The sequence below is a fragment of the Oncorhynchus keta genome, chromosome 2 (genome assembly GCF_023373465.1).
Source record: "Oncorhynchus keta strain PuntledgeMale-10-30-2019 chromosome 2, Oket_V2, whole genome shotgun sequence".
NCBI classification, from domain to species: Eukaryota; Metazoa; Chordata; class Actinopteri; order Salmoniformes; family Salmonidae; genus Oncorhynchus; species Oncorhynchus keta.
The window spans coordinates 78,268,831-78,277,569 of record NC_068422.1 but is presented as its reverse complement, the minus strand read 5'-3'; the positions used below and the strand labels follow the sequence as shown (position 1 = coordinate 78,277,569).

At 41.1% G+C, this 8,739-nt stretch overlaps 1 protein-coding gene across 2 annotated transcripts in view; it reads left to right on the top strand.

Moving 5' to 3' along the window:
• Positions 1-14: 14 nt before the first annotated feature.
• Positions 15-8,739, top strand: part of LOC118360711 (granule associated Rac and RHOG effector protein 1-like) — a 49,493-nt gene continuing 40,768 nt past the window's right edge. Inside the window, exon 1 of one of the 2 annotated variants that reach the window (XM_052484561.1) lies at positions 15-126. The gene's annotated coding sequence lies outside the window, so the exon portion shown is untranslated. The remainder of the gene's footprint in view (positions 127-8,739) is intronic. The other variant, XM_052484559.1, reaches the window with a different exon arrangement.

Here is an 8,739-nt window from a genome sequence, read left to right as displayed (position 1 = left end):
TCTGATCCGTGTGATGAACCGAAGGTTTGGAGTTTAGCTCACGCGCTCTGGTTTATATAGAGAAACGTCACATCCGTTGTATACAGACTTCATTCGCTGTCAAGAGGGTGGATGCCTAGCTAGCTGGTAAGTGATGCGCTTATCAACTCTACTTTGATTAAAACATGTTTTATCTGAAAGCTCTTAACACATTTACTCTCGTCACAAATAACAGTTTTTGTAACAAGGAATAGTACGCTAGTGTCCTAGTTGTATTAGGTTTGTTTTTTTGTGTTCTGGCTTTTAAAAAAATCGTGTCGCAGAGCGCTAGCTACAGTACCTAGATAGCTAATGCTTACATTAGTTGTCGATAACTAGCTAGTTAGCTGTGGTCTTTGGGAGTTCTGTGGCCGTTCAGTAGCTACTATCCAGAAACCTACAATTTTAGCAACAGTTGCTAGAAATTCAAACTATGAATGCGTGGTAGTGAACTGGCTTTTAGTATGTATTTTAAGATATACATGATATAATGTAGATGTGGATAACTATAACGTTAGGTGTGATTTGTTTGGTTTCGGGAGATTGTTTTTGCAAATATGTTCTATCTTTTCCCACCCTGCGAGGTAATTTAAAGGAGTGTCTTTCGAGGGTCAGAGAAGGTAGATAGTCCGCTAACTAATGCTAGGTAAATTTGTCTACTAAGTAGGGGCCAAACATGTTTACAATCGGTAAAGAACCCTAATAAGTCTATGGTAATTCTGAAAATGTACAGCCTAACTTACTAGTTACCTGGCTGCTAACGTTAGATCTTTGGGTGTGTGTCTTTATGGGGACTAGTAGTTAGAGCGTTGGGACATGTAACCGAAAGGTTTTTGGATCGAATCCCCGAACTAACCAGCTAAATATGTCGTTCTGCTCCTGATCAAGGCAGTTAACCCACTCTTCCCCGATAGGCCGTCATTGTAAATAAGAATGTATTCATAACTGACTTGCCTGGTTAAGTAAAGGTGAAATAAATACAATGAATGCTTTTCCAAACCGGGTAGTGTTTGTTACAGTGATAGTTTCTTATGTATTTTGTGTAACTTATGTTGCCGAACTTTTTCTCCACTCGAGCCTGACAGGCGTTTTAGTTTAGGGCGTTAAAAGGCCGTATTAATAGCTTGCAACATAGTGCACGGTGTTGTCTGCATGAGTTTCGATGAAACCCGTGTACTGCGCTTGCGGAGATTATGTTGCACCTTCCTGCTAAATAGTGATCAGATTCATAAATACTAGCCTACGAGCTACGTCTATGCATGTTTCTATGCTTCAAAGCTGGTTATATCGGCTCACTTGAACTGATCTCACAACCGGCTAGTACCAAGCTGGTCGGATTTGAAAGATAATCACCGATTTATAGTAGGTCAAATCTAATGTGGCTTTTTATAACAATTAACAAGCTGGTTGGGCAATTTTGCGACATCTTTACTTGAAAGAAAATCCCCCCACAACTGGTCTTCCGAGCTCATATCTGCTTACTGTAGTTAGCTAGATATCTACTGACTTTACACTCCATCGGTATTTAGCCGTGCTAGTATATCTAGGTTTCGTTATGTCTCGCTTTCATAAACATTTGCTTGTGTTATAGCAAGGTAACCAGTGAGTGACAACCGGAGCAAGCTTTCTGCATCCTCAGAACGGGAGAAGCCCTTGCTATCCGGTGCATTTGGTAGCTTGCTTGATAAATAATATAAATAATGCTGCACCGTTGTTTTCGATGTAATACATTGATTTGGGTATTGCGTGATTTGTTGACTGTTATAGTTTTCTGCTTGGGTGGTAATGTTGGATTGAGAATTTGACACATTTTGCCAAGATATATGCCAGTAGTACAGTATCTTCCCACTCAAATCAATTTTTTATTTGTCACGTTCCGATTACAACTGGTGTAGACTTAACCATGAAATGCATGCTTACGAGTCCTTCCCAACGATGCAGTATAATAATAAAATGGTAACTAGGAATAACATACACCAGAATGGAGCTACGGTATATACAGGGAGTACCAGATCAATGTGCGGAGGTAGGAGGTATTTTTGGTAGATATGTACATGAAGGCAGGGTATTGACTAGGCATCAGGATGGGTAGTAAGAGTAAAATAAAGAACAGACTAGAAGGAGTGGAAAAGTGTGTGTGTGTGTGTGTGTGTGTGGGAGGTTTTGTGGGATGTAGTTTGTGTGTGTGTAAGGTAGTCAGGGCAGATTGCTACATAGCCAACTAATGGTACCCAAGCTTGCTATCTTATGGTTTGGGGGTAGAAGCTGTCTCTGAGCCTGTTGGTCCGAGAGCTGATACTCTGATACCATTTTCCCAACTGTAGCAGAGTAAACAGTCTATGGCTTGGGTGGCTGGAGTCATAGGCAATCAGGCATTCCTCTGACACTGTCTGATATAGTGGTCGGGGATGGCAGGAAGCTCGGCCCCAGTGATGTATGGGCTGTCAGCACCACCCTCTAGCGCTTTGAGGTCAAAGGTCACGCAGTCTTGCATAAACAGGGAGACCACTAAGCACAAACCCCAGAGGGGCCCCCGTGTTGAGGGTCAACGTGGCAGAGGTGTTGTTGCTAGGGCTGTGACGATTATGGAATTTTGGGTAACGAGTAACTGTTATGCAAATTTAATCTGTCAATTAGAGGTCGGCCGATTATGATTTTTCAATACCGATTATTGGAGGACCAGAAAAAGGCGATACCGATTAATTGGCCTTTTTTAAAATGTTCTGATAATGACAATTACAACAATACTGAATGAACACTTATTTTAACTTAATATAATACATCAATAAAATCAATTTAGCCTCAAATAAATAATGAAACCTGTTCAATTTGGTTTAAATAATGCAAAAACAAAGTGTTGGAGAAGTAAAAGTGCAATATGTGCCATGTAAAAAAGCGAACGTTTAAATCCTTGCTCAGCATGAGAACATATGAAAGTTGGTGGTTCCTTTTAACATGAGACTTCAATATTCCAAGGTAAGAGTTTGTAGGTTGTAGTTAATATAGTATTTATAGGACTATTTCTCTACCATTTGTATTTCATATACCTTTGACTATTGGATGTTCTTATAGGCACTTTAGTATTGCCAGTGTAACAGTATAGCTTCTGTCCCTCTCCTTGCCCCTACCTGGGCTCACAACGACAACAGCCACCCTCGAAACAGCGGTACCCATGCAGAGCAAGGGGAACAACCACTCCAAGTCTCAGAGCGAGTGACGTTTGAAACGCTATTAGTACGCACCCCGCTAACTAGCTAGCCATTTCACACCGGTTACACCAGCCACTAGGCTGATAGGCTTGAAGTCATAAACAGTGCTGTGCTTGCGAAGAGCTGCGGGCAAAACGTACAAAAGTGCTGTTTGAATGAATGCTTATGAGCTTGCTGCTGCCTACCATCGCTCAGTCAGACTGCTCTATAAAATATCAAATCATAGACTTAATTATGTACGCTCTCGTTGGCTGGCCCTCGCTTCATACTCGTTGCCAAACCCACTGGCTCCAGGTCATCTACAAGACCCTGCTAGGTAAAGTCCCCCCTTATCTCAACTCGCTGGTCACCATAGCATCACCCACCTGTAGCACGTGCACCTGCAGGTATATCTCTCTAGTCACCCGCAAAACCTATTCTTTCTTTGGCCGCCTCTCCTTCCAGTTCTCTGCTGCCAATGACTGGAACGAACTACAAAAATCTCTGAAACTGGAAACACATCTCCCTCACTAGCTTTAAGCACCAACTGTCAGAGCAGCTCACAGATTATTGCACCTGTACATAGCCCACCTATAATTTAGCCCAAACAACTACCTCTTTCCCTACTGTATTTATTTTATGTATTTATTTTGCTCCTTTGCACCCCATTTTTTTTATTTCTACTTTGCACATTCTTCCACTGAAAATCTACCATTCCAGTGTTTTACTTGCTATATTGTATTTACTTTGCCACCATGGCCTTTTTGTCTTTACCTCCCTTATCTCACCTTATTTGCTCACATCGTATCTAGACTTGTTTATACTGTATTATTGACTGTATGTTTTTTACTCCATGTGTAACTCTGTCGTTGTATCTGTCGAACTGCTTTGCTTTATCTTGGCCAGGTCGCAATTGTAAATGAGAACTTGTTCTCAACTTGCCTACCTGGTTAAATAAAGGTGAAATAATAAAATATATAACATAATAACACACAGCAATACGAGCCTTTGGTCATTAATATGGTCGAATCCGGAAACTATCATTTTGAAAACAAAACGTTTATTATTTCAGTGAAATACGGGTGGCATCCCTAAGTCAAAATATTCTTGTTACATTTTTACAACCTTCAATGTTATGTCATAATTATGTAAAATTCTGGCAAATTAGTTCTCAATGAGCCAGGCTGCCCAAACTGTTGCATATACCCTGACTCTGCGTGCAATGAACGCAAGAGAAGTGACACCATTTTCCCCTGGTTAATATTGCTTGTTAACCTGGATTTTTTTTTAAAAAGCTAAATATGCAGGTTTAAAAATATATACTTCTGTGTATTGATTTTAAGGCATTGGTGTTTATGGTTAAGTACAGTCGTGCAACGATTGTGCTTTTTTCGCAAATGCACTTTTGTTAAATCATCCACCAGCGTTGCATCGATTATATGCAACGCAGGAGACACTAGATAAACTAGTAATATCATCAACGATGTGTAGTTATAACTAGTGATTATGATTGATTGATTAAAATATATATATATATATATACATTTAATGCTAGCTAGCAACTACTGCATTCACGTAGCAGGCAGGCTCCTCGTGGAGTGCACTGAGAGGCAGGTGGTTAGAGTGTTGGACTAGTTAACCGTAAGGTTGCAAGATTGAATCCCAGAGCTGACAAGGTAAAAATCTGTTCTGCCCCTGAACAAGGCAGTTAACCCACTGTTCCTAGGCCGTCATTGAAAATAAGAATGTGTTCTGAACTGACTTTCCTAGTTAAATAAAGGTGTGCTGCTCGTGAAATGATTACCAATTTTACCCAGTTCATGTAAAACTTAACTGCTATTGGGTTAACTATATCTGTTTGAATATAAAGTTGAATTCCCCCTTCTCCTAAAAATGAATGTACTAAGACTATTATAATGAATTGCTTTTGTTCATGGTTATTGTCCATAATTGTCAGTTACACGATTATCTGATAATTGAGCCAGCCTTCGTTGTTGCATAACCTCACCACCTGGGGCTGGCAAGTCAGGAAGTCCAGGATCCAGTTGCAGAGGGAGGGGTACAATCCCAGGGTCCCTGTCTTGGTGATGAACACTAAGCTGTTGTCCATGAATAGCATTCTCACTTATTTCCCCACCTCGGTGTGGCTGAATGTTATACACGTAAGACACATTTCAATCAGTACTGTCCAACTCAACTGACAACCTTATTAAAGGATTTGAATAATCCCATTATATGTGCTACTACAACCCAGAGGTCTTTGGTATTGTTGAGCTAAAGGCAGCTTCTATTGCCATGTCTGCTTCCTTTGGTTATGTGGAATGTATTTCCTGTTTGGGTTGCTTTGGAGAGAGGGGGGAAAAAGTATGACCTTCTGCCTAAAATCTTGTTGCTCCACAAGTGATCTGAAGAATGTGGAAGTTTTTACCAATATAAACATCTCTCATTTTTGGGCTATTTTATCATTGTGGAATCAGGTTGTCAATGCTGTGGTCTCTTGTTTTGAGAGAGCTATATATATGAATAAATTAAAATAGGCCAAATACTGTTAGTAGCCTAAATGTGTCACTGAGTTTGAGTATAGACCAGTTGTTGGTCATCTCACCTCTCCTCTGTCGTAAACCAACATTTCCAACACACAGATTTGTCACTGCCCCCTCTTTACCGTAGGGTTTCTGTTTGCTTTGAGCTTGTCACATTTTCAGACATTGCATTATTGCCTGTCATCCATAGCTTGAGGAGATATTATACTTTGCAGTAGTTTGTTTTACTACATGCAGATTGGAGAAACCATCCTCTTATGGAGATTGACTTGACTTAAACCACGTTACCATCCAGTTTTAATGCAAGTAAAGTCATGCTGTATACGTTTTTTTTATAATTACAACAGCTGTGATGGAAACAGGAAAATTCTGTAAAATTGTTCAACATGGTGACATAATGCCGTAAGGTTGACACACCTGTATTTGAAGAGTTTCTCTCATTCCTCTTTGCAGATCCTCTCAGGCTCTGCTAGGTTGGATGGGGAGTGTTGCTGCACAGTTATTTTCAGGTCTCTCCAGAGATGTTTGAGCATGTCTGGGCTCTTGCTGGGCCACTCAAGGACATTCAGAGACTTGTCCCAAAGCCACCCCTGCATTGTCTTGGCTGTGTGCTTAGGGTTGTTGTCATGTTGGAAGGTAAACCTTCGTCCCAGTCTGAGATCATTTCATCAAGGTTCTCTCAGTACTTTTCTCTGTTCATCTTTGCCATGATCCTGATTAGTCTCCCAATCCTTGCCACTGAAAAACATCCCACAGCATGATGCTGCCACTACCATGCTTCACTGTCGGGATGGTGCCAGGTTTCTTCCAGATGTGATGCTTGGCATTCAGGCCAAAGAGTTAAATCTTGGTTTCATCAGACCAGATCATCTTGTTTCTCATTGTCTGAGTCCTTTAGGTGCCCTTTGGCAAACTCCTTGCGGGTTTGTCATGTGCTTTTTTTCTGAGAAGTTGTTTCCGTCTGGCCACTCTACCATAATGGCCTGATTGGTGGAGTGCTGCATAGATGGTTTTCCTTCTGGAAGGTTCTCCCATCTCCACAGAGTAGCTCTCAGTGACCATTGGGTTCTTGGTCACCTCCCTGACCAAGGCCCTTCTCCCTCGATTGCTCAGTTTGGCTGGGCGGCCAGCTCTAGGATGAGTCTTGGTGGTTCCAAACTTCATCCATTTAAGAATTATGGAGGCCACTGTGTTCTTGGGGACCTTCAATGCTGCATAAATGTTTTGGTACCCTTCCCCAGATCTGTGCCTCGACACAATCCTGTCTTGGAGCTCTATGGACAATTCCTTGAACCTCGACTTGGTTTTTGCTCTGACATGCACTGTCTACAGTGGGACCTTTTTTTTTTTTTTTTTTATATAGACAGGTGTGTGTCCCTTTCCAAATCATGTCCAATCAATTTGAATTTACCACAGGTGGACTCCAAGTTGTAGAAACATCTCAAGGATGATCTGTAAATGATCAATGGGAACAGGATGCACCGGAGCCTAATTTTGAGTCTCATAGGAAAGGGTCTGAGTACTTATGTAAATTTGGGTATTTCTTAAATGTTTTTGTTTATATACATTTGCAAACACATTGAAACCAGTTTTTGCTTTGTCATTATGGGGTATTGTGTGTAGATTGCTGAGGATTTATTTAATTTAATCTATTTTAGAATAAGGCTGTAATATAACAAAATGTGGAAAACGTCAAGGTCTGAATACTTTCCGAATACAATGTCATCATGCACTGATTTTTATCTGCATCAAATCAGTTTGGCGGAAACACTACTGGTAGGACAATTGGCCTAATATTCACCTGGATTTGATTGCCTGTAGAGAGAGGGCTTTGTCAGACTGCATCTTTCCAACAATACTGAGAAGCTCTGATTTGTTGCATCATGTTCCTCATAGATAAGAGGGTTTATCACAGATATCCCTGTTGATTTATGTCACAGCTCTGTTGCTATGGAAATAAATGCATTGCTCTGCAGATTCCTTCCTGCCTCTGTTCACTCGCTCCCTGACCTGATCCAACGCCTGATTAGCTCTGACCATGGACCAGTTGTTAGTTTTTGTTGTCAGTGTAACTAATGTATTGATCAGCAGATCCTTTTTCATTCTGTTTCCTGTTACGTGTGTGTGAGAGTCAGCCCATGAGCCCAAATAGTTACAAGATATCTATTTTTGTCTCATGGCTTTGTCTATTCTTTCAACTAACTGGACGAACCAGAGTGATATTTCCATTAACAAAGCATTCCAGTGTTGCTCATGCTGCAATGCTTAGAATAAGCTGTTCTCTGACTCTCATCAGAGTTTAGAATGTCACAATGGCATCTGATGGTGGTTGGGGGGAGGGGGTGTAACAAATCACAGAGGAACAGGATGATTCTAGTGTTCCATGGTTTTGTTTTCACCTAATTCTGGCTTTGGAAGGTAGGACTACGAGGGTTTTGTAGTTTGATGGCAGCTTTCAGCAAAAATGGCAGGACTTTTGTTTTGCAATTTTCACTGGAGTTTTCTGACTGGTGGCCCCCGAGGGCTAGTCTCAGATGAATTCCTAGATCCTGAGGGAAGCAGCACTCTCAAGAATGTCATAAAAAAAACAGGTGTAGCAGGAAGGCAAGCCTAATGCTACCCAGGTTTGAACCTCTTCAAAACTACCCTTAGAAAGACAGTAACCTTGTCCCATTTCAAACCGTATTCCCTTCCCCTTGGGTGTTCACAGATCTGAAATAGCTTGATGGATGATTAGTTCCATCCCGTCCCTCCAATCAGCTCGGTTGAGGGTCTGGCATAATCCTTCAACTATCAATGTCTTTCAGACATGTGAAGGCTGGGGCTTCTGGGTCAGAAATGAAGCCATAAGTGGAGGTTATCCTCACTTGCCTCATCCTGTATTTCTCAATAATATATATTTAAACCTCTGTGCCCTCTAATCAGTGCTAACCCTGAATGAGATTTCTCTCTTGACCAAACAATTACTTGCTCTATTCCCATACAGTAGG